The sequence below is a fragment of the Lichenostomus cassidix genome, chromosome 9, assembly GCF_008360975.1.
Source record: "Lichenostomus cassidix isolate B80296 chromosome 9, HeHo_3.0, whole genome shotgun sequence".
NCBI lineage: Eukaryota > Metazoa > Chordata > Aves > Passeriformes > Meliphagidae > Lichenostomus > Lichenostomus cassidix.
In genome coordinates this window covers 15,811,745-15,837,437 of record NC_139490.1, presented here as the reverse complement: position 1 = coordinate 15,837,437, position 25,693 = coordinate 15,811,745, and the positions used below count along the sequence as shown (strand labels likewise).

The 25,693-nt window shown below is 39.6% G+C and overlaps 1 protein-coding gene and 1 long non-coding RNA gene across 12 annotated transcripts in view; one reads left to right on the top strand and one right to left on the bottom strand.

Moving 5' to 3' along the window:
• The window catches only part of LOC146433360 (uncharacterized), a 79,027-nt gene extending 67,932 nt beyond the window's left edge, over positions 1-11,095 (top strand). The window contains exons 3-5 of one of the 2 annotated variants that reach the window (XR_014854075.1): positions 739-868; positions 5,597-5,683; positions 10,853-11,095. This is a non-coding gene — a long non-coding RNA (uncharacterized LOC146433360). The remainder of the gene's footprint in view (positions 1-738; positions 869-5,596; positions 5,684-10,852) is intronic. The other variant, XR_014854074.1, reaches the window with a different exon arrangement.
• The window catches only part of LOC146433359 (uncharacterized), a 269,497-nt gene that overhangs the window by 118,889 nt on the left and 124,915 nt on the right, over positions 1-25,693 (bottom strand). The window contains exon 6 of one of the 10 annotated variants that reach the window (XR_014854071.1): positions 8,341-8,584. The exons of the other annotated variants lie outside the window; for them this stretch is intronic. The gene's annotated coding sequence lies outside the window, so the exon portion shown is untranslated. Of the gene's footprint in view, positions 1-8,340; positions 8,585-25,693 lie in introns of those variants that run through there. 10 annotated transcript variants of the gene reach the window in all.

The following is a 25,693-nucleotide window of genomic DNA, read 5'->3' as shown; positions in this document are numbered from 1 at the left end:
ACATCCTGCACTGGACAACAACCTTGCCACAATGACTGCCAGAGCAAACCAGCAGGATACTGTTTGGAAGCCCTCAAATCACAGCTGACATATGCTGGGCTTCCTGATTTCCTGCCACTCGCTTTGGAGCCTGACAGCCACCGAGGCTCCCACCTGAGCAACCCTCAGAACTTTAGGGAGCTTTCCAAGCTGCTTCCAACAGGTTGGGAGCTTCCCAGGATGCCCCAAGGAACCACGGCAGAGCCAGAAGCTAGAAGGTATGACAGCTATTGACTCTTTCATTTAGGAAAATGTAAACTATGATTTTGATTTTCCTGAACTTAAAGTTTCCTCATTTTCCTTTGAGTGGAAAATTTTGAAATGTCACTTTTGTTCCAATTCAGTACAAAAGCATACTGGAATTCATGTCTCCTCCAGCACCACTCGCCCATCATAAAACTTCTGAGTCTCAGCTAGTTCGTCTGTCTTCAGTGCCTTTGAAAATTACCCCCTGAGCTCTCTCTGATGAAATCATAAAAGCAAATGCGTGCTTTTACTTTATATTCAGTCAAATACCAGATGTTTAAGTATTCTCATCATATTCAACACACAAATATCTGTTCAAAAGTTTTGTTTCACAATATTGTGGGAATTACATTCCTTCATACAAATGCCTGTATTAGAATGATGGAAAGACAATCCATGCATAAATAAGAGCATTTATGGCTACTCGTTGTTTGTTGCTTGGTGTTCCTTTAGGTGTTGGTGAGTAAAGGAAGAGCAACTGACATCATCCACTTGGAACTGTGTAAAGCATTTGCCACTGTTCTGCACAACATCCTTGTCTCTAAAATGGAGACATGGATTTAGGGGATGGATCACTTGGTGGGTAAGTAATTGACTGGACAGTCACACTCCAAGTGTGACCCCACCCCATGTGGAGTATCACATCCAGCCCTGGGGTCCCTAGTATAAGGGACATGTGGATCTGCTGAAGCAAGGCCAGAGGAGGCCATGAAAATGCTCAGAGGGCTGGAGCTCCTCTCCTATGAAGACAGGGTGAAAGAGTTGTGGTTGCTCAGCCTGGAGAAGATAAGGCTCTGGGGAGACCTTATTGCACCTTCAAGTACATAAAGGGGGCCTACAAAAAAGTTGGAATGAGACTTCTCACAAGGAGAGGATAAGGGATAATGGCCTTCAAATGAAAAATGGTAGGTTTAGATTAGATTCTTTATTGTGAGGGTGGTGAGGCACTAGAACAGGTTGCTCACAGAAGCTGTTGATGCCCCATCCCTGGAAGTGTTTAAGGGCACTAGAACAGGTTGCTCACAGAAGCTGTTGATGCCCCCTTCCTGGAAGTGTTTAAGGGCACTAGAACAGGTTGCTCACAGAAGCTGTTGATGCCCCCTCCCTGGAAGTGTTTAAGGCCATGTTGGATGGGGCACTGTGTAACCTGGTCTAGTGGAAGGTGTCCCTGCCCATGGCAGGCAGGCTGGAATGAGATGATCTTTAAGGTCTCTTCTAAAACAAACTATTCTATCATTATTCTTCTTGTAAAACAGTTTTGTTTATCAAGCAAATTACAGCCTATGATTTCCGTGATCAACCATACACTGCATACAATGAACAGGGAAAGAAGCCAATGTAAACAACAATTTGGAAACTTATTTCCCAAAATTGATCTGTAAACACTTAATCATCAAAAAGTTGGATGTACAGAAAAATAGTGAAAACTATCTTCTAAACAAGCTACTAACATTTCTTCAGCCACCTTAGTAAAAAGAGCATGAAACATGGAGGAATTAGCTTTGCCACCTCTCCCCACAACCAGGGCATGCTCTGCTGCCTCAGCTGAGGAGGGGCTTTTCCACAGCTGCCTCTGGCCTACCGCTGCTCCCTGGATTGTGGGAGTTGCAGAGCTGCTGATGAACATGCCATTTGTGCTGGAAAGTATCCTAAAGCTTTTGAAAGCCCAGCTGCCACAGGCTGCTCTTGGGAAAATAGGATCCATAAAATCTTGGTGCAAAACTGTGTCACTGCAAAATAACACAAAAGGTTTTTGTACCATGGTAATCGGATCCCATCTACAGCATTCAATTTAAGACAAATAGGAAGTGATGAACGAGACTCAAATTCTTTTTGGTATGCACCAACAGCCGAGATTTCGTTAAGACCAGAGATATGATTAAGGAATGCAGTGGCCATGTTTTCTTTTCCTATGAGCTGTTTTGAGTCATTCTCTCTATAGCATTTCTTTAGCAATGAACTTGGTGCTGCAATTTGTTTTCTGGGCTGTTGGAACACACAGACTAAGGTGAAGACAGAGACCAGGTGAGGTGCTGTATCCTCTTTCTGTGAGCATCATCCAAGAGTAATATCCTGAAAGAGATATGACCATGACATCTCTGGACAATTCTGTTCCACTTCATTGATATCCATTCCTGGAATAGTTATGCATTTTTGGCCTCACGTTTTTTGGGACTTCTGAAAAACATGGAGAGTCTGTTGGCTTTTATCAACAGATTAAGGGCTCCAACAGGTTCACAGGATTATGCCCTGTCAAATACAAGAGCCATTAGCTATAATTTCTGTTTGCCACTCAATTCTTTAACATTCACACACACCCGGTTTTCAGAAAAGGAAACTGCAGGGATCCCCTAGCACTGGGAAATTTTAAGAGAGTCAACCTGCAGGAGGCAAAGAGCAGGCACAATGAGAGACAATAAGCTCATGAACTCCTCTTCTTCAAGTAACACCTGAAAAATCTCTGGGGATAAAGCAGGGAAAGCAGAAATGGGATGTTTCTGTTGATCTTTGGAAGCCTTCCAACTTTAGCTTTTCAGCTGATTCAGATGCATTATAGGCTACTAGCTCCAGGGTTTAGCAGGCACAGGGCTGCAGTAGCAAGCTGATAGGCTCTTTGGCCCACTCTGTGCTCACCTGTCTGGCACAAAGAGAAACAGAGCACAGCCACTGCCCCACTGAGTCAGTGCAGGCTCCTTCTCCAGGGATCCTGGCAGGCAAGCATCAGTGCAGCCAGCGAAGCTGAGGTCAGTGTGTCAGAAGTTAGACTGCAGCTGAGCCTCCAATACCGCATAGGAAACACAAGCAAATTTTCTAGCATTCCCCAGAGAAATACACATAGATGTCTGCACCACAAAAGCCTCAGAGGATTACTTATCACAAATCAACAAGTCCATCCCAGAGCCGCAGTCAGAACAGCTTTGGGCTCTGTCGCAGCTCATTTTTGGCAACACGTAAGCACTCATCCCTGTTTGAAAGACACCCTCAAACACAGTGTCAGTGTTGCATCAAAGCTTTTGGTTGAAGGGGGAGGATAACAAAACTTTCACAAAGACTTTCCCAAGAGCAGAATGTCGTGTGGGAAATACTTTTGCTCCTTAGTATTTTACACATGTAAGAGCAGCTCGAGCACCCTGGGAATGTACAGTTTAAGCCATGGATTGTCAATGTATTATCAAGCCAGGCATACAATTGCAGCAGCAAAAATGACACAGACAATCTGAAACTGCAAACTCAAAATTCAGGTGACGACCAGACCTTTATAGGGTGGAATACCATATCATATTTTTAACTATATTATTCAGCTAGTTTGACAGATTTAATGACTTCACTGTAATGTATTATTTTATTGCTGAAAGAATCACCTGTTGACACATTGTGCAAGTATTTGTGAGCCATGTAATAATATTAGTCAAGACCAAAACAATTATTATAAATGCAATTATTCTAAAACCTAGAACATTAAAGGTCACAAAGCCTGGCTCTTGGCAACTACATTTGTTTACTTTCTGGTTTCTGACAAGTGACTTTCAGAAACACTCTAAAGGTGCTTTTGCTTTCAGAAGTGTCCTGTTATGACAAGTGAAATGCACATTCCTCATTAAGGCCAACATCCCGAAGACCATTAACATTCCTTCATTGTTGAACACTTAAACCTCTTCTCCTAAAGGATGTTATAGTGCTACTTATTCACTTATACAGCAATTTTATCAATTTTTTGTGGTATTCTACTACTCACATTAGTGTTTTCTAAGTTGCTTCCAAAGTAGAAGTTCCCTGTGGTCTTGGAGCATTTTTGTTAGCTCCTCAGGAAGCCAATAAATTGGAGCACTTGGTGTAGAAAATGAGATCCTATGCCCTATTTGATGTGTGTTTATGTTCTATTGGAATAAAGAGATGTGCTACAGATAGTGAAATTCTGTTCATTAGCTTGTATTTATTATCAGACTGCAGCTGCAGCCTTTGGGCTGGCTGACATACTTAAAGTGTTTTCTAATATAATAAGTACTTTGGAGAAAAACAGTGTTAGTGTTATGAAGCCAAATTCTAAGACAGTTACAAAAAAAGCTACTTTTGTTTACTCAGTTAACTTGCTCAAAGCTGAACTGACATTAAAAGCAGGATTTGGGCTGCATACTTAAATATATGTTAATACACAGAAAGAGAGCATAGTGCCAAGTTGTCTGAAACTGCATAGACTCCCACAAGTGAACCCACACCACACAACACAATCTGTCATGTCAGGAAGACTCAATAGCACTGCTCCAATCCCATCCATTTGGGATTAGCCTAACCCAGCAACCTCAGCAAGGCCTATGGCTAAAGAGCCCTTTGCTGCTAGACTGCAGCGTGGCCTGACCTGCAACTTGAACAACTCCACCAGTGCTGTCCTTCTCCACTTCCACATTCATGCAAATGGAGTCAGCTCAGGTTCATTTTCAGCAATTAATTTAGACCTGTCCTTGACGCTCAGAGGTGTGAGCTGCCTTTTTGTTGTGCAGAGCAGTCCTAGCAAACAGTGATGGTTCAAAATACAACTTCAGGAGAAATACTGTCTAGTGCTAAACTAACATCACCACTGATTGCTACAGAAGAGTGGATGAATCTAGTAGTTATTACAGATATTTGTATTCAGAAAGGAGGGAAGACATGCAAAAGCAGCAGTAGTTCAGTCAACAGTGTAGAAGAGAGGAGCTAGACTGCAAGTATGGCTTCATCCTTCCCCTACAGTACCTCTGGTCACACACACCCATGTGCACAAGCACTGCTCTCCAAGGGGCATCTCGTTCTGCAAATGACTCAGGCCCTCAAGACTTTGACGTCCTTATCTGCCCTGGGTGTCTGTGGCTCTGCAGGGGCTCTGCAGGGAGCATTCCCTGCTGGCTCCACAGCCCTCAGCCTGTCCCCTCCCCTGGGAGATTGGTGTGCTGTTCCCATTGCCACATATGGGTGCAGAATGAAGCAAGCTTGCTGACACTTGTGTGTATGTCACTGTGATGATAGTGTGGCAGGAAACTTATCACATTCGGAATGTACTTGTGAAAATCCCAATCTCTGCATGCTGGCATTTATATGTATAACATTTCAAGGAAGCCAATTTAATTACCAAGGGAGGTCACAGTGCTCTGGGTATGGAGGCCCTTTGTCCATGCAGAACTACACCACTTTTTGACCTTCCTTGTCTGAGATGTTACAAAACTGCAAGAGTCTGCTATCTCATCCCTGTCACCACCATCTGGAGCCCTTTTCTTCTTTTCATGTTACTCAGGAGACCCTCTGGTATTTTTAGGAATATCAATTTACTCTTTTTCAGAAAAATATCTATGGAAGTATGCCAAAGAAACACTCCACAAACCCAGCAGATGCATTATGTGAAGACACCTTGCAGTCATTAAATGAGGTGACTACTCTAAAGCCCATCACTTCCCACTGCTTTTCACATCATCATGATTTTTTGACCTCTTTGTCTATACCCTTTAACAAGGATTTAAATACACTAAAAACAGCACAACACCCTCTGCCTGCAGTTTGCCTTAAATAAATCCTTTCCGATTTCCCACTGTAGTTTTCATTTTATTCTTTTACTCTCATTTACAATGACTCCTTGGCATCCTGTTTCCTAACAACATGCTATTAGCACTTCTGGGTTGTAATCCCCTCTTTAGCTGCCTAGCCCAACGCTAGCATTAGCATCAGCGTTATCGTGTTATCGTGTAACAGAGCTGCATGAAAAATTACAACAGTTGTGCAGCAGTTACAGTGTAATTACTTAGTGCCACTCAACGTGAAGTGCTGCAGTAATAAGTTGCATAACCAATTAAATTTCTGAATTCTGCTCACATAAGAAGCCTCTGAAACAATGTCACCATAGAGGTTTCTCAATCCTGGTTAGTGCCCTTGGTGTTCCAAAGGGAGCCAAAACCTGAGGTTTGCTGGATTTTTCTACTGTTTCCAATAGCAAGAAAAACACACTACTGTGGTCTTGTGAACTGCTACAGTTATTAGAATCGATGTTAATATGAGAGAAGGGTGCTTGAGAGGAAAAAAAAAAACATGCTAGATGAGTAAATTTACACTCCCCAGGGGTGTTCTTCAGCCTTAGACACAGAAATCATAAGGAAAAAAGTAAATTACTTGTTCCAGCAGACTTTTATAATCATGTTACTGTTTATAAATATAAATTGTATGCAAACGAGAAATCAGTAGGCATACTAATGCCTATTCATGTGACTTTTACAGTGTCTAGGCACATCAGGAGAGCTACTGCAACAGGCTGCTTTCATACATGGGACAGTGTTCTTTTTTGAACAATGTTTTCCATTTTCCTGACATATATTTGTTAATAAATACTGTAGAATAACTAAAATGTATCATTATTAATAACACAAATGCAATAAACTTTTGTAACCAATTTTAATTGGTTAAGATTTAGCTATATTATTTAGCCACACAGGTTAAAGACGGCTACCAACATTGTAATTTGTCTATAAGATTCGTATGAGTCACTCACAAAATCTGAAAAACAGTATTCTGAAAAACTTGAAAAATGCAAATTATAGTTACCTTTGGAAAGGCAAAAACCCCTGTATATAAATTTTGCATACTATGTGAATGTGCCTGCTCCTATATTCTGCTTCCAGAAGATATATAAATATACGTACAAAGGAAATAAGATACATATATATATATACACATTTTAGAAGAAGACACAACGCAAAGTAACAGCAAGATTCTGAGGCTTCAGTTCATTCTGAATTCTTAGCTTCAGGTTCCCAGTGAGTAGCAGGAATGGAGAAAATAGTTGAGATTTTACTACCCATACCAACTAGATGCTTATGATCTTTCCTTTTAAATTAGCACTTGCCTGATGCAAATTTCTGCAGCATTTCCTGGGCAACTGTCAAAGGCTATGAATTACATTAATCAACTAAAAATGTGGTGGGTTGTTTTTATGAAGTTGATTTTTCCCTTTTGCTTAGATTGGATCAGCTTCCCATTGGTTACTTGGTGTAATTCATTTTTTGGTCTATAAAATTTTATAGTAGACTACGATAATAAATCAATCTTTATCTCTAATTGATGCAATTCTGTGTTCAAGACAATAACATTCGCTTATATTTTGGAGGAAAAGGAAAACCATAGTCTCCATAATGCTATCCTATGGAAAACGTTACAAATTTTTACACTCAGTCTCACAGATTGAAGCATGGCTGCTGATAAAGCTCTGCAATAAGAAGTTTGAGGCTGCTCTCTTATTTAAATTCTGTTCTCTCTTCTCTTTGGGAACAGATGAGAGATGCTGTTTTTCACTAAAATAAGGGAAAGAAGTAGAAAATCAGTATCTACCAAATAAAAATTTAAATATCCACCTGTGAAGAGCTGCTGAAGCCAGGCCACTTTGCAAAAGAGGCATCACTATGAGACAGACACCACAGCAGTGCAAAGAGCAATGCCCAAAAAACAGCTTTTCTGTATTTCACATCTTTCTTGAGAAATCTCTTGTGCATTTTTGCCCATTGAAAAATTCACAGAACCACTAATACCTGTCATGGGATGACTGTTTCAAACTTCCATCCTTCCTGGTTTTTCACTCTTGTTGCATGAAACATTTTGCACCAAGATTCTCTTCTTTTCCACTTCAGTTTGGGTCTGTCCTAAAACTCAATCTCAGTTACTGCCAGCAGTGTCTGAATTGAACACTGCTGTGAAGAAACCAATTGTAAGATTAAGTTAAAGTCAAAAATTATTTTTTTTAATTCACTCGACTTCTACATCTGTGCTCTATAAGACTTGATGTTTTTTCAGCTTTTGTAATTACATAAGGAGTGAATCTATATGAAGTGATCTTGTGATGTTTTATTAGACAGTATTTTAAAAGTTTTTAAATTATTACAGATAACACTTCATTTTGCTGTATGACAACCATAGGGTTTCTAAGGGGTTCCAAAGAACAATCTAAAAATGTTAAATTATGAAAGAGCCACTACTATTTGAGCTCAGGGAATTGTTTCCTGCAAGCTACCCTGAGTTAACAACTCAGGGGCATCTCCTGCATGCAATGTCTTTGGGCAGCCCTAGGTCAGAGGGAGGTAAAAACATTCCTCTGATTTGTTCCTGCCCACAAATCTGACCATCAATAATCATCAGTACCAGAGAGAGACTCATTCATGTTGAAATCCAAGCTTACGACATTTATTTAAGATATTTTGTCTTTTTTATCTGATGCCTATGAAATGTGGAACACTTCATGTCTTCATTTTGGCTTGATTTGCCATTTCTTCCCCTTTACAGCTATACATGCCTGTGCAAAGTAGGAGTATAAACCCTTAGTAAATTAGAATTTACATTCCTTGGTAATATTTTACAGGTATAAGGTGGCAAATACCAAGGGGAAAAAAAAAAAAACTTGAACAAAACCAGCCCTAATAATTTTGACGAACACTAAGAACTTTACAGAGTTATACCAAAATTCAGTATTTGTTATTGGTGCAGATGAAGGTATTACTGTGTTACTGGGGCAGATTTCTGTGACTAATGTTGTGATGTTAGTTTTTTGCTTCCTCTCTTATTTAGTGCAAATATAAATTTAAAAACAAAACCAAGAAAGGCAGCTTTCTCTCACATTGACGTGTTCAACCAGAAGCTCCCCAGAGGCTTCTGTGATGGCTCATTTATAATATAATTCCACGAGAGCAGTTAAGTGATGCTGTTGTACAGTTTAAGTGCCTTTGCTAATTTTCCTGGCCCTGGGGGGGTTTTGTATCATATATTTCATTTGAAGCAATATAAATTTCAGAGAGCAATCAGAACCATTCCCTAAGGAGTGCAGAGGGACATCTGGACAAAGAACTTCCTTTTGTAACTATACACCATGCATTTTATGTAGCCACTCCTGTAATAATGTCTATACACTCTTCCCTACACTTCTTATTGGGGATTCTGCCACAGACTTAAATACTAACACACACTTGTTATGGATATACATGCTTGCACTATTAACACCCTTCCATATTTGTGATCAAACACACATGTGAAGATGAAATTAATCTTCTTCTAAGCAGAGTCTGAAATAGCAACCAGTCTTCCTAACTCTGCAAACCCCACAGCTGAGAGTCACACATAGACAGCACTGTCTCACAGATAAGAAGATGAGAAGCTGCAGAAGTGGTTTGCAGATTTCCCAGAAGATCCATCATCTCACTGCGGGATGGTGCTGGGTTGGACACTTGGTTCATTCCCAGAACAACCCAACAATACTGATGATCTCAACAAGTCTCACCGGTTCACCTCTTCCCAAAGCCAAGCACTCAGATTACCTAGAACTCCCTGGTGTTCACACATCCTGTCTGTGAGCACCACGACCAAAAAGCTGTTGAGCTGGACTCCAGCAAGCATCGTATAAAAAGACATATTCAGCTGGGTCTTGTTGAATTGGTGCAGAGTTACTCATTAAAATTTATAGCCATCTTCTGTAGTAGACAAGACAATCATTCAAACAGCTGTAAAATTTACAATTGCAGGAGAGACTAAACACAAGGAAAAGAGCAGGAAGTATCATAAATCATAAACACAGGTCCTTAGTGGAACACAAACAGCCAGAGTCTCCATTTCCACTGACAAGGCTTAAAACCATATCGGTTTCACATTGCTGTATTTTCTTTAATATGCTGGATATCCAGAAGGTTGGCACCCTACAGTCCTAAGCCTCAAGGACTCTTCAGGGCAGTAATGAATGAGAGATAGGGAAACATTTATTTGGTTCATTAACTTCAAGAGCTCAGTGTTTTTCATATTATCTGAAGTGGAACCTGGTGCCTCCCCTATAGAGGGTGACTACACCAAAAGCTGGGGTCTTGGGATGTGCATTTAAAATATAGGAAGTCCTGAAGTGTTGATGCTGTCATTGAAAGGGGAAGGACATCTGGCCCATTGGGTGTGACTCCTGTGAAAGCTTAGCAAATATTCCAGGTGATAAAAAGTGCTGTAGATAAGATAAAGAAGCTTAAATCACATAGATAAGATTACATGTACATTAAGAAGGCCCAACAGCTTCCAGCCAAGCACTGTGGCAGTCTAGCTGGTGACAAGATTTAGATTGCTCCATATACTTAGTTCCACTGTAACTGCTTGTGAGCAGATCTAAACAGAACTAAACAAGATTCTGTCCTTCAGTTAAAGCAACCCAGTAGATCAGCCGTATAAAAATATTAATACAGTAGATTTCATGTCCTTCTCTGTTTTCCTTTTAGAAGTGTGGGAACACAGATGGTCCCTCCTGCATGCCCTCCAGGTCAGTAGATTGGTTGGACCAAAGAAACAGAAAATGCCAACACCCTCTAGTAGCTTTCTGTTCTTCTCCTCAGTCTGCTGGGTTTTTACTTTATCAGTTTAAAGATCTAGCTTAGCAAGACTGAAATACCAAAGTCTATATATTTAAAACACATTGAAAGAGGAGTGAATTTATCTTTTTTTAATACCTGCAATGGTACTGGCCTTTTTGATTAGCAAGAGCCAGCATTTTTCTCAAGCAGCTGCAACATTTCTCTTCATCATCTCCTTTTCTCTGCAGATGATATGGTGTCAGAGCAGCTGAGACCAGAAGCATGAAGGCTGAGATACCATGAGAACGGCTGTTCTTGCAACAGGAGTAGTGAAATGCATTCAGAAGTCACAAGAGATGTGGCAGCAAAACAACATGTCCTTTTCAATTTAACAAGTTCATTGCTTTTGGATACGGCTGTTCCAACTTCTGGGAACTTACTTGAACTGAATGTTTTAGTGTTGTAAAAAGCGCATGGTACCAGCCAGAATAAAGTCTCTTAATTTACTTTCTTCTTTTTGAAGTTTAACACTAACACCATTTCTACATAAGTTGTTTTTAAAATAATTATTTTCATTAAAAAATGGCAATTTGCTCACTGAAATAACTGAGGAAACCCCTGTGTACTTCAGTAAGTGCTGGCTGAAGCCTCCAACATCAAATTCTATCATCCTTAAAGACTCAACCCAGCACCATTAAACATTACTGGGAATTATGCCATTGGCTTCAAAGGGAGTAGGAACAGGCCCTAAATAAGCAAAACTTCTAGTTATTACTCCAACGGGAGTAATCCTGTCAGGCCACAGAATGTGCCTACACAAGCCAAAAATTCAACAGTGCTTTCTAAATGATATCCATACACTTCCTATGAGTGTTCTGTATTTACATATGCACAAACCACTCCAATGTATGTATCAGGTAATTGTACAGAAAGGCGCAAGGGAGTTCTAAGAGAGCTTGTGTATGAACCCCAGCCTGTTTACCTGATGGGTTCAGAGCCCTTCCCCAAAGTTATCCCTCCAAAATATGCACAGGCAGACAACTAAGTCTCACAGACCAAATTGCCACAGCATGTCACAGGAGTTTTATAATTAAGCTCTGCCAATCTTCTGCCTTACTCTGATATGAAATTAATTGAAGGGGATATAATTGCATGGAGGTTTTTTTCTTTAGCACTGGTATTTTGACCACTGGCTGTTTTGCTGACAAGTGAGGCAGATTGTGTTTGGACCCAGTGCCTTACACAGAAAAGGGCAGAACAAACCCCATACCAGACATGTGAATTGCCTTTGCAGGGTGGAGCTCGGTATGATGGCAATAGTGCTCATTGCCCACACAGCCACACGTGGTGGAACATTGAGACAGGACAAAAATCTGTAAGATTAATATCTGTGTCTATGACTGGGGGTTTTTGAACCCTGGATTTTATCTCAGTGGGAAAGCAGTTATCAGTGTTTTACAGAGTGTTCCAGTAGGCAGCTAAAGCCAGGGGTGCCTGAATTACAGAATCACAGAACATGCTCAGTTGGGAGGGACCCACAATGGTCATCAAGCCCAGCTGCCAGCACTGTGCAGGACACCCCAAGAATCCCACCATGTACCTGAGAGCATTGGCTAAATGCTTCTTGAACTCTGTCAGGCTGGTACTGTGACCAATGCCCTGGGGAGCTGTTCCAGTGCCCAACCACCCACCTCTGGGTGAAAAACTTCATTCTAATATCCAACCTAAACCTCTCCTGACACAACTTCAGGCTGTTTGCTCAGGTCCTGTCACTGGGCACCAGAGATAGCCTTCCTCTTCCCCTCACCAGGAAGTTGTAACTGCAATGAGATCTCCCCTCAGTCTCCTCCTCTCCAGGCTGAACAGACCAAGTGCCCTCAGCTGCTCCTCAAGGGGCTTCCCCTTAAGCCTTCACCATCTTCACTGCCCTCCTTTGGATGCTCTCTAATAGCTTAACATCTTTCTGATATTGCAGTGACCAAAACTGATGATAATAATAATGATTAGGGTTTAAGAATTACTGCAACTCCTGGTTTCCCTTTCCCCCCACCCTCACTATTATTTATGCCTCACCCTTCCAACCCCAAAAGTCAACAAGGTCAGAAAGCTTTATTGAATAGGCTTTCTAAACTGCATTTAAATGCAATTTCCAGAATCTATTATGCTAAAACAATCTAAGCCTAACACACTTTTGAGAAGTCAGGCATTGCACTTTGCTTTTCTAAATCAAGTTAACATTTCCTCCACTTTAACAACTTCCACAAGGTTCAAAACATCTCCAGACTTTTGAACCTTTAGCTTTCTTTGTATTTCACATTTCACTATAAACATAACCTTATCCTGCACAGCAAAGGAATCAAGGATGGATATAGGCCAGGGTAAACTTTCAAAATACCTCATTGTGGATTTTTCCTCATTTCAGTATTCATGACTGTACTTGAAAACCATAGACATGCAAAAGAATGATTCTTCTTGGTATGAAGCAGCATATTCAGGTTCAGTTTTTAACCTAAAGGAGTTCAAACCTATCTAATATGCTGAATGAGTAAAGAACATTTTCAGCAATACAGAAGAAGCTTACATATTTGAGACTATACATCTATGTTAGCTGCTTCCTCAGGGACACAAAAAAAATGCAAGAAGCTTGAATTCAGCAGCTCAGGAGTTAAACTTCAATTAAGTAATGAGGTCCAGCAAAGATGATATAAGGTACTAACTCTTGAGACACCTACCACACCAAAACCCATCTTTCGCCAGAGATTCTTGTTGGATTATTGATTCAGTGAGAGTGCAATTTTTAGAGGAAATTAAATCCTGTTGGAGAAGGACAGTGCCAAAACTGGTAGATAAGAATTATTGTAAAGGGAATTGAACCTTGGAAAGGGAACACGCGTCCACCCTGAAGAGAAGGGATAGCACATAACTGCCTAGAAGACAAAGAGGTGGGGGAAAAGAAAATATATTGTTTGATGTTATCTGAGACATTATGAAAAAGTGCATTCTCATCTGGGAGTTTTTGAAAACAAAGAATATGATGGACGTGTGTATATACTTCTCCAAGGAGAGTGCCTTCTCTCCCTCAACAAAACACTGAGGTCTCCACCCACAGCAGTTTTATTCATCAAGATCATGCTGGCTGGCACCAGGACTGTACCAGCTCAAACCCCTTCCCAGCCCTGGGGACAGCCCAGATAGATTTGCTCTGTTGGTAAGATGAAAGGCGAGGATTTCCCCCAGTAACTCTCCAGATGAATTGGCTGGAGGCCTCCTGTGGCAGGAAGTCAATTTATAGACTTCTGACATACAGCAGCTGCTGTCGAAAGCTCCCCATGGCTTTCAAAGCCACACTGACCAGTCTACTACCACAGCCTCCCTGCTTTAGCAGGATCTGGAAAAACAGAACTTTATCCCAAGGGCTCAGAGATTTTTTCAGGGTTTTCTCTTTTCTGCATCAGATTGCTCACATGGAGACTGTCAACAGAAACATGTCCTCTGCTCTACTACCTGTTTAATAATTGTGCTAAAGGAGCAAAGCACAAGTACTTGAAAGTTTCTGAAAGGCTTCTATAGCTATCACCAAACTAATGAGTTTTGTACTGCTATTTGAAGTCACTATTTTCTGAGCATGCTGATAGCATGCTAGAAAGTTGGATTTGGCCCCTTCAGTAGTTTTAAAACTAGTCCACATTGTCTCCTACTTAAAAACAGACCCTTAAACAGGTAAAGAATTGTTTGTCATCAGTGTATTTTACTAATAGCCTGCATTTTGCATTTCTCCTGAGCCCCCACCATCTGGCATTTTCAGTGTACACACTTCAGTCCAGTACCCATTGCACTACATTTTCAATGGTATCCTGCCTGCCACATTATTTCTCTTGGAACTCAGGGATGTAAGAAACCAAGGAATTCCAAGAGCTGTTAACAGCCTTTTTCAGTTCAGCAAAAGTCAGGAAGATTTTACCAGTTGGCATTTTTTTTATTATTCCCATCTCAAGGAACAGCTGCTTTCCCCACTCTGCTAGCATCCTGCTGGGAAAACAAAGCCATCTAGTTAAGACAGAATGGTCAGTAACAGACTTTAACCTGATATGGTAAATCAAGCCCTAAGAACAATGATAAGTAATAGAGATTGTTTTACTGGGTAAACGAAGAGGAAAACCCCTGAAATAATCAAATTTCTCAATCACTGGGAAAAACCTATACTGCAGGGCAGAAATTTTCCATGTAGGCATTCCCCACTGCTATTCTCTGTGCCATGTTGGATGTACCAATTAGATGAGAATCTGTTTTCTTTTCTCTCCTCATGAAGGTGCCTTTTAAAAGCCAGAATTTTGCATCAAGTAAAATACTAGTTCTGGACAGGCTCTTTGGAGAGCTCTTTATGACTAAAATTCTCCTGACAGAGCAGGGAGAACACCTTAGCACAACACATAAAAAAATTTCCTGCAGACTGACCTAAAAGTCTTCTTCAAACATCTGAGGGTCAGGTGTGGGGATGGCATGCACTGCAACACTTGATCAGGTAAGTGGCCAGCTGATATTTACAGCACCCAAAGCTTTCAGAGAAACACCTACATATTTTGCCAGAGCAAATACACAGTCAGAGTAAACTTAAATTTATAGTTGGATACTGCATAATAGAAGCTCCTGATGCTGTAGAGATTCAAGTTCTTCCCAGAAAGACAGGAAGGTCCTTGAAAATTCTTTTATGATCTTTTTCTTCACAAATGTCTCCACTTTATCCACTCAGATTCCATTCTTCTCTTTCCATTGTTTTAAATCAGGTACGTCCCCTTCTCCATCACTGATTTTATTCCTGTCATCCTTCAGTAAATTTAAAATATAATTCCTACTTAGAATCCAGTCACTTCTTTCCCTGGCTCTAATAATAATATTTTGCCACTGTAAGAAAGCACATCTTTTCACCTGCATCCACTTCAGCTTCTTCACCAATGAAAATGAGTACACAGCTTTCCAGCTATAGTCAGTGTCTGATACTTTTGGAGGAGACTTGTTTGCAGTGCTATTATTGTAATTTATTACATCCCATCCTCCCTAAATACCATTTTCCTTGCTGCAAACCAAAGATCTCTTTTTCCTGGCATCTAGCAACCCTGCAGTATCTTTGTTGACATCCTGCCAAGATCTTTGCAGGTTCTCAGCAAATCTGTTAGTCTCTGCTGGGGCCAGCTGCTGTCTACAACCCTCACATATTCTGAGTTTCGTTCGATTAGAAACCCCCCTGAATATATTACATGCTTCTGACCTCAAGGGTAATCAGATGGAAAGACACTTCTGCCGACCACTGCAGAATCCTTAGCTCACTAGCCCTGAAATTCAATTTGTATAATTTCACAATGGGTGAGAAGAGATCAGGTCAGAAGAAGAAAGGAGTTTTCATCCAAGTCTTCCTAAAGGTTGAGTCTTGGCACCGTGTCCAGAGACATTTATCCCACCCTCCCAAAGAAACAGATGAAATCTCAGAAGCTGATGAGATTTGAACTGTTACCAACTTTTAAAAAAAGCTTCAGAGCTGTCAGCATCCCACTTCCGATCCATCACAGACTGCAACATATTCCCATGATTCAGCATTATTTCATTAAATGTCAATTTTTTTATACTTAAGAGATTTATTTTTTTTTAAACTAGAAAGGTTGGATTGGTTTTCCTTTAGTGGCCAGTTAGGCTGCTCTAGCTTTTACAAAACAGGACATCTAACATGGTATGAACATGCATTAAACCTCCAGCTGTTTGATAAGACAGAACCATTAGGCTGCCTGTACCCACAAGGTGTGCTGCAGAAACACCTGCTGAAAGAGGCAAAATCCACCCCTGGAACCCCACACCATGCAAGTACATAATGTGCAGGTGGCATGAAAAGCAGTGGCTCTAGGAGCAGATGAAAACTGAGCAGGACTTCAAGGGTCAGCATGGTGGATTGACATGCCAAACCTGGCAACACAGGTTCTATATAGGAACTAACTCTAAAAATCTCACTCTCTGCAATTACCATAAATGTTACAGGTTAGCCATAAATGGAACAGGAACTTTCACCACTTAAACCTCAAAAGATTGGTCCCAAACAAGTAAGGAGTACTGGAGAATCATATGCAGAGCAGAAAGAAACAAATCCCCAACACCTAGACACCTGCTCTCTAGCCACTGCCAAGGATGCTTAGATACCACAAACATGCCACAGTCCCACAGGCTCAAGTTCAGAGGAACTGCAGGTTTGTAGCTGTTTCTGGGATCCAGTTTTAAGATGGCACATTTGTGGCCTTTAAAGTGGTAATTGGCTTCGAGGTCACATTTGGGTATGCTTTTCAACTCCTTCCAGTATAAACCCATGCACTGCAATTTGGATTTCAGGCCTGGGTCAGACCTTTGTATACCATGCTTTCTAGAAACTGGGGTTTGGCAGATCTACCTTACCTTCTGGTTATTGTTTTGGGAGCACGTGAAAAAGGAAAGAGACCATAAACACAGCAACTGAGGGAAAAAGCAAAGCAACTGAGCTAAGCATTTGAAGCCATGTGAATATGTTTGTTGCAAGAGATAGTATTTGGCTGTTCTGGTTTAATGCCTCAGTGTGAGGGGCTGCCAATGAGAGTGGTGTTGATATCACTACTGACTGCAATTACAGAATAGCAGTTATTGCAATCTCCTGCCCAGCTTGTCAGCACTTAGAGGAGCACAGGCAGCACCTTCCAGACAACACAAAGGAGAGCTCTCTAGTTTTGTACAAATGGAGAATTAGTAGGTGAGAATCTCAGGGAAGAATGTCACAGAAACTGCATTTATATACCCATCTCCAGATCTTTCAGAAACTCATCTCCTCAGATATCTGTAAATATTTTTAACCAAAATGCAGTATAGTTACTGATGCAAACTGCATCCTTATCAAGCCTACCAGTAACAATGCATGAAAACCTAATGGATGGCATAACACACTACACATCAATATGTGATCAGCATCAGCTCTTGAGCTCTGCCCTGTAAGTGCACCCTCTGGGTGTGATGACATCATCTGTGCTAAATACCAACTGAACTCCAGACCTCAGTGCTCAGCTGACCGAACAGCCCCACAACAGGCTGTGGGGGTACCAAAGGACAGGCACATGCTCAGTCAACTCACAAACCTTCTCTAACATGACTTCCCCTTCAATCCACATTAGTTCCAGCTAGACAGCATTTGTGTCACAGGAGAAACAGGCAGGACAAGTAGATTAAGGGGAAAGGACTGTACCTTTCTTTAGCACTGCCATATTGATATCATGAGGGTCAATTCAAAAGCATCCTAACCAGATCAGTCAGGTGCAAGACTCAGCATTACTTCTGCAGAGAAACCCATGTTGTCACTATAAAATGTTTCAGCTACAATAGCACATCTTACTTCAGGCATCCCACAGACAATTGTACTTTGAGTGTCTAGGAAAAATTGCTTCTTCAAATTTCAAACATGGCAATATTTGTCACCTCACCTCTTTTATGTATATTTCTCTCAAACATTTAAGCACCTGCCTTTTGAGAGTTTACTCATTGGTAAAGTCCTGACTTCATTTTTGTTTCTATGAGGTGTGACAGTTTCTTCTGGGCCTGAGTTTTTCCACTTTTTCCACTTGCTTTAGCAATATTCATAAGCTCAGTTTACACATATGCTTAGATATACCTTGGATTGGGATTTAAGAGAAACAGCTATGTGAATTTTCTGGCATATCTAGCACATCCAACTTCTTCCCCTGTGCTGTGATCTGCTCAGAATGAAAATGCTCAAGTTTCAAATCAATTGTTCAAAAGGTTTGTAAGCATATTAGGAGGATGTCAGTCACAGCAATTTAAGTCACCCTGCTGTGCAAAAGAAATTGTTCAAAAAAGTCATGCTCCCTCTCAATCACAATGTACTATAAACTAATCTGGCGTAACCAATTCAGAAAATATCAGACCCACAACTATACAATGTGAAATGTAGTGTTGATAAGATGATTTTTAATTAGAATTTAAAGCTCATTTTGCAGTTACTCTACGAGACCCATTTTCATCTTTAGCCACCTAGTATTGAAAATTAAAGATTTGCTGTATGCACTATTTAATAGGTCAAACACAATGAAATTACAAATGTAGATAATAAGGGAGAATCCTTTATTCAGTGAGAAAAAAAAAATCAAATCTAGAAAAGACTAAATACAGAGCAGAACTGGTTGGAAAGCTTTCATAAAAACAGTTGCCTGCCCTGTTCTCCTGCTTGACTCCCTCCCAGCTCCCCTCAGCAAATTAGAAAAACATTAGAGAAAAAAATGTTCATAAAAAGTCATCTAGGGAAAATGATATAATTTGAAATTATACAGGATAGTTTATTTTCCAGTCAAAACTACTTGAATGGAAATAGAAGATACCACTATTTGTTCTAAAAAAAACAAAAATCAAATTGTTTTTCATCAAGTTTCTTGAACCACTTCAAGTCCATTCTCCTCTATGTGTAGAGTAAATCAAACTTTTAATGGAGAAGAGTTTGAGATACTGGGTTTTATTGCAACTTAGGACATACCTGTATGTCACTTTTTTGATGAGTCTTAGCTATTCAACTATGTTTTAAATGTGTATTTCCATGAATGAAGAATTTCTTAAAGAAATGTTAAAAGGGTCGGAAGAATTATTTACGATGAGATGCATACCAATTACTAATATAATCTGCTTGCACATTTAAGAATCATGTTCAAATTCCCTTTTGATCAGAAGGTTTTCTAACCCTGTCACTGACAAACTGCAATAATTTGTCTGGTCACAAGGTGAAATCACATTGAAATAGTGCTCCTAAAACTCATAAGCATCCCAGGCACATGGAAAGAGATTGAAAATTTTGCATATTTGAAGAGTTTTATTTTGCATCTTCATATAATTAGAGCAGAATACAAGTTTTACAATGCCAAAAACAGGAACTCAGAAAGCGATTGCTGAAGAGCCTATTGTGACTTGGAATGAAGCAACCACAGGAAACCTCCTCATTTAGTCCTGTAGACTTAAGATAGCTTAGTCCTGTAGAAAACAGTTCAAGAAAACTCATATGACAAAAATTAGAAAATCCATGAGCCAAAAGGAAATCTCTACCTTCTTTTTTACCCTTCCCTTCCAGCTGTACAGAAATGTAAATTAATGGGAAAACCACTATTTTCAGTTTTCCCTTATTTGGTTCCAAATGATATAAATAGGGTTATTTCTACCCATTTCCCCATTCCTCAGTTTGTTCCATACACCCTCTTCATGCATCTTGATATAAAAAGTGGAAACAAGAACGAGAAAGGAACTAGATAAGTGAAAAAAACCCATTCCCTGGTGAATAGCCACTGCTTTTTAGTTAGAAAAATTTTTAAAAGGGAATAAATATTTGTATGAAAAAAACTCCAGTTAGTGGGAAGGGAATCTTGCAGCTATGAGAATTATTTTGTCCCTGTGTTTGAAAACATTCAGAAGTATTCTTCCTACCAAAAAAAAAACAAAACAAAAAAAAAAAATCACACCAAACACCCCCCCACCAAAAAAAGGGGAAAAAAAAGAAAGACCAAAGAAAAGGAAAAAACAAAAAACAAAAAAAACAAAACAAAAAAAACCAACAACAACAAAAAACACCACCACCAAAATCCATGGGCTGAACACTAACTTTTGCCCTGGCTCTCACACTTGGGTTTGGCACTTCACACTCTTCTGGGAAGTGCTAATTGTAGGGATGCTATGTTTGCACCTGCCTTTTGCAACAACTCCCAGCTGCTTCAGCAAAGAGAACAAAAGCAAATTCCCAAAATCAGCCACTCAACAATCTTGACATCTAAGGATAAAACACATTCACCTTTTATGAGCTGGCACAAAGCCCGTGCACTATTTAAATTTCACTGTAGTCTGTTAGGATTTTTGCAAGGACTCTTCTGGGTCTTTGCATAGATGTGATTTCCCTCTTCCCGAGTGAGCTCCTGTACATAACTCAAACAACCAACATCTCACAGAAGATCTCATTTGGTTTGATTAAATCAGAACAATCACTGACTTCTCTCTCTCCGAGACCATTCTAGCTCTGCAACTTTGAATATAGTTACTAAATATTGAAAACACCTAGGTCAGCAGACCTTTGTGGATTTGTGCATTGACTCACACCTTTCTTTTCAATTTTCCTTCCCTTTTGCAACTTTAAATGCCTGTGAGGGGATTTTTGTTGAAGTGTGTCAGTGGCAAAATCAGGGCACCAGCTTGTTAAATAAACAATCAGCCCCCAAGCCGTTTCAGAAAAAGGATGAGATTTCTCATACTTACATCTTTTGTGAGTTAAGGTTTATTTAGGTTTCGAATCCCTCAAGGCAAGCATGCAATGTGTAAAGCAGAAGCCCATAAGAGAAACATTTTACCCCTTTGCTTACTGAGAAGGAACAAAGCTTTTAAAAACAGATCAGAATGCCACACTTCATTAAACAACAACAGCCCTCCTTGTCTAATAAACTTTCTCCTTTATTTTTCTATTGCGTTCACTTGTACCTAATTTTTAAAAGGTAGCTTAGCTTCCATACAAACAAGATATTAGGTGACCAATGGCTCTTAATGCTCAAACTGTAAGAAGAACATCCAACTGGAAGGAAATTTCTTCCCCTTTTTTATTTTTCTTTTGAGTCTAAGAATGCATGGGTATTATTCAATAATAGTCCAGGCTGTATAGTTAAATGCAACTGCCTTGAAAGAGACAAAGAATTAGCAGAAGAAATTCATTCTTGTTTGTTAAAATATCTAGGATCTCACATACTAAAGGTTTTATTTAATTATCTATACCTAGATATATGTAAAGACATAAATGATGTTAATTTTCGATACGAATGCCAAAGTTTTCAGAAGGATGCAGAGAAACCTAACACCAGAAACCTTTCTCTGTTTCAGATAAGGTAAAGAAAATGACACCTTAATGGAATGGCTGGCTGAAGTTCACAAAGCTTAAAAACAACTCTGGACTTGTTTTCAAACATTCATAGTTTCCCACTGCCATTAGAGATAGGCCTGAAACTTGAGTTGAAGGATATCGAGACCCAGGATGGAATAACAGAAAAACCCAACAATACATTCTGGTTCCAGATCTGAATATAGCTATGCTCAAAAGGACTTGGATCCTAACTGGAAGAGCTCCTTTTTAAATAAATCAAAGATAAGATAGCCTAACGATCTCAGTCTAGTTCAAATGCATACATGAGGTGAGTGGAATTAAAATACTCTGTTTTATTCCTGGAGGAAAATTAGGGTTCCACAGTGGGCCCCAGCAGAATAGCTGCATCTCTTACCATGTTCAGTGGAAGTTAATGGTGACCCATACAATTAGGGTCCAAGTATATTATCTCATGGTCAGCAGAGTAGTTTGATTATTTTTCGTTTTGCAGCAAATAAAGAAAATTTCACCTTAGGTGGATTTAGTGTGCTTATAAAGGAGCAGAGAACCCAAGTGGTTCTACAGGAAAAGAAAGTCACATCTATAATTTCATTTCTTTTCCTTATTAAAGAACAGCAAGCTTTGCCAGAGGTTTCCCCAGTGTCTCTTGAGACCACTGACTACCTCTATACTGCATTATTTTGTGAAAAACAGAAAAACTTTATAAAAAGTTCACCACAATTTGTTACTGCTCAGCAGGAACATAATCTGGACTTCTTGCAGTGCTGTAACCCAATTTAATTTCCCTGTCAGACCACTTGATGGATGTGTCTACAGAGTTTTCAAACAGGAGATAAAACTTTTTACCACTGAAGGCAGACAGTACTTTCCCTTTCATTTTACATCCAGTGGTTCAACCATGAGATGATCAGGAGGGCTTTGCTAATTCAGTTCTCAATTTTTTGAGCAACATAAGTTTTTGGGTTTTTTTCATTTAGAATTAAAACACAGAAATAAAATATAAATATTAAAACTTTGCATAGGTGAAAATCTCCAGTCTCTGGAATTTGCAGCCTGTGCAATATGTTATTCCTTCATTTTAACTCACAGCAATGCTGATCTTTAATACAGCCAAAGAATGAGTATTAGCCCAGCTGCACTGAGGCTCTCAGTGTGATGTGTGAGCCAGGAGGGGCTGGGTAAGAACACACATACCACCTGCATGGGAATGGGAGAACATCATAGCCCTCAATCACAAGCCAATCAGAAAACCTGCAGAAGTGGATAAAAGCCCAGGGAGACCAGAAATAGCACCACGTGCTCTTCAAAGGAAGTAAATCCAGGAGTAGTTTCACCTGTTCTGGAAGATTCCCTGAAAAAGCAGTAAACACATGCACTCAAAGTTTTCCTAATATACTCTCCTTTATAAGAGTGCTAAAAATACTTCAGCTCTCAATGCTGTCTTTATCAAACTTTGAAAAGTACAACCACACCTACACGTGAATGGAAATCCCCTCTGAAAATGTATTAAGGCACTGTAATAACAATAGGTTTATGTTTTATTCTCACCTGTGCCAAATATCTGTTTTTCCAAGCTGAAATGCAGGTAATAACATGCTGATTAATGGCATTGTGCTATTATTAAAACCAAGTATTAACAATTCGTGACACAAATAATTCAATCTTTTCAATTTATAAAACTGAAATTTTAGAATGGAACTTTTCAAGAAAATGCACAAGAGATTAAGTTTTGATAACCAACTTGTTTCACAGGAAACACAGCTAAAGGCAACAGAATCTAACAGCACTGGAGGACAGAAATATCTGGATATATACATTTTATACCTGAGGTATCACATTATTATTATCCACCATTCTAATTCTATGAATGGTGAGCAGACATGAGACCAAGTATTCCCCATGAAAGACAAAAAAAGATCAACAACTAGTATCAGCACTCCTGCAAGAGTTGTTTTAGGGCACCATAAACAGCCCAGGACATCAAAATAAAACTGACTTTGCCACCAATACATTGATTAGTAAAGTCTTTAAGTGGTTGCAAACAGGACCTAAACGCAGAGAGAACCACATGAAGAGCAAAGCAAGCTCATAGGCTCTTGCCAGCTTAGCACACTGGTTTTAAAAGTCCACGCCATATCTACCTACTGTCCCAAGCTTTCCTCAATAACACATACCAACTTTTAAAATCACTGAGTAATTACTCTTCTTCACAAAATTAAGCCCTTTTCCCAAGGACTCTGATACTCACTTAAGGCTGGAGAAAAGAAAATCAGCCTTTGGTAGGGGTCTGAAAGGCAGGATACAATTGGACATTACTGTGTTCTGCTCCTCTTCCCCTAACCCTCTTCACCAGTCCAAAAGCAATGTTCAAGCCAAATGCAGCTAAAACTTCAAGGATATTTTTTTCTTTTTTTAACATCCAAGAAAACATGGAGCAACTTTGCCTTTGTCAGATCTGCATCTAATCTTCTAAATCTAAGAAAACATAACCTATAGCTTTACAGGTTACTTCATACCAGTTGGAATTAATTCTTAATGAGTCTGTGCCGTCCAGATTTTTCACTGAGGGTTAGATCAGACACCACCTTTCCACTCTTTTGGATCTGTTATTTTAATGAGACATTTGCAAATATCTTTGTGAAAGGTATAAAGGAGGCAATGGCTAATAAAGGAGAATCTTTTGCACTAAGATGCTATTTCCTCAGCAATCAAGTAACTGCCTTCTGGAAACTTTTGCAGAAACCAAAGTCATAGGTACTGCATTGAGAAGTCAAGATCAAAGTTCAGAAGTAATCACGTGTTTATAGAGAAACACACTTATTAAAGAAATAACATATTTACTCAGAAATGCTCAGAAAATTCATGCTTTATGCAGGGGATATCCTGAAAAACATGCAGTAGATGGTCTGATTTTGACACCAGAGTCACAACTTCCCAGAAATGGACTTTGCCGTGGAAGTAAACCATATTCAGCCTTTATGGTGACATTTCAGTGTCTCCAACAGTATATCTGAGTGTGCATATAAGGCTTTTGTTCCTTGTTTCCAGAAAAGAAAGAGTTCAGTGCTTTCCATACACTATCTGCTTTTCCTTGGGAATACCAGCAGTACAGAAGCCAGCATACCAACAGCTGGATAATCTTCCAAACTTCTCTTCCTGAGTCAGAAATAACACTGAGATGATGGGTAGGTCATTGGAGTCATTGCATCAGAGATGATGTTGCAAAATTGGAAAAACCTTAATCAATTTAAGTGGCTCAATAAAGTTTGACCAGCAGTCAAGACTAAAAAGACTATGGAAAGACTAGAGTTGCAGAAAACATGATAGCATTGATTGAGGTATTAAGAGTCAAGATATTTCTCTCATCACACCCAAGGGTAAAGTTTATTTAAAAGTAAAAAAAAAAGACAGTATGAGATGGCAATTTCTCAGTTTTCTAGTGCTGGCTGAATTAGGTGTGTATACCCTGCCTGCCCATAACACCTACATTCCCCCAAACCAGCCTTCTTTTTGTCATTTCCAAAATAATGTGTCCTCCACACCTACTGAAGGTTCCCATTCTAGAAATCCAAACTGGCTCTCAGTGCTCAACCTTTCCCTAAAAGGTATTTCTCTGAGGAAATCACCTCACAGCAGAAATTGCACCTTACTATTTTCTCTCTTCATTACATATGTCTTAAACCCAAATCTCTTCAGCTTCCCTCATTTCAGAAGATGGGATTAAGTTCAGCACAAAGTGCTTGTCCTGAATGAAGCAGGACTACAAGGTAGCTTTTCATTCCATGGTTGCGCTATTTCAGAAAGAAAGAATGTACACAGAGAACTGCAAAAAGGGGTATGTTAAAACATTTCCATATTTTAGTTCAAATGTTGACAAATATTCACTTTGAAACTCTATTAGGTACATCCACAATGCTATAAAAACAGTACCTGCTACCAAAACGATGATAAAGTCTATGAGGTTTTTAAAAATTAAATTTCCCTATCTAATTTTCATAAGCATCTGTGGAATTCCAGTCAATCTAACAGATAAAACTAGAAGTTCTACTTCTGCACTTTTATTTCAAAAGCCAAGAATTATCATAATGTTCTTAGAGTCTAGGTGTACTAAATTTGTATTTAGGAAAACCACACTATTTCAGATTTGAAGTGCCTGCAAAAGCAGGTTTCAGATTGT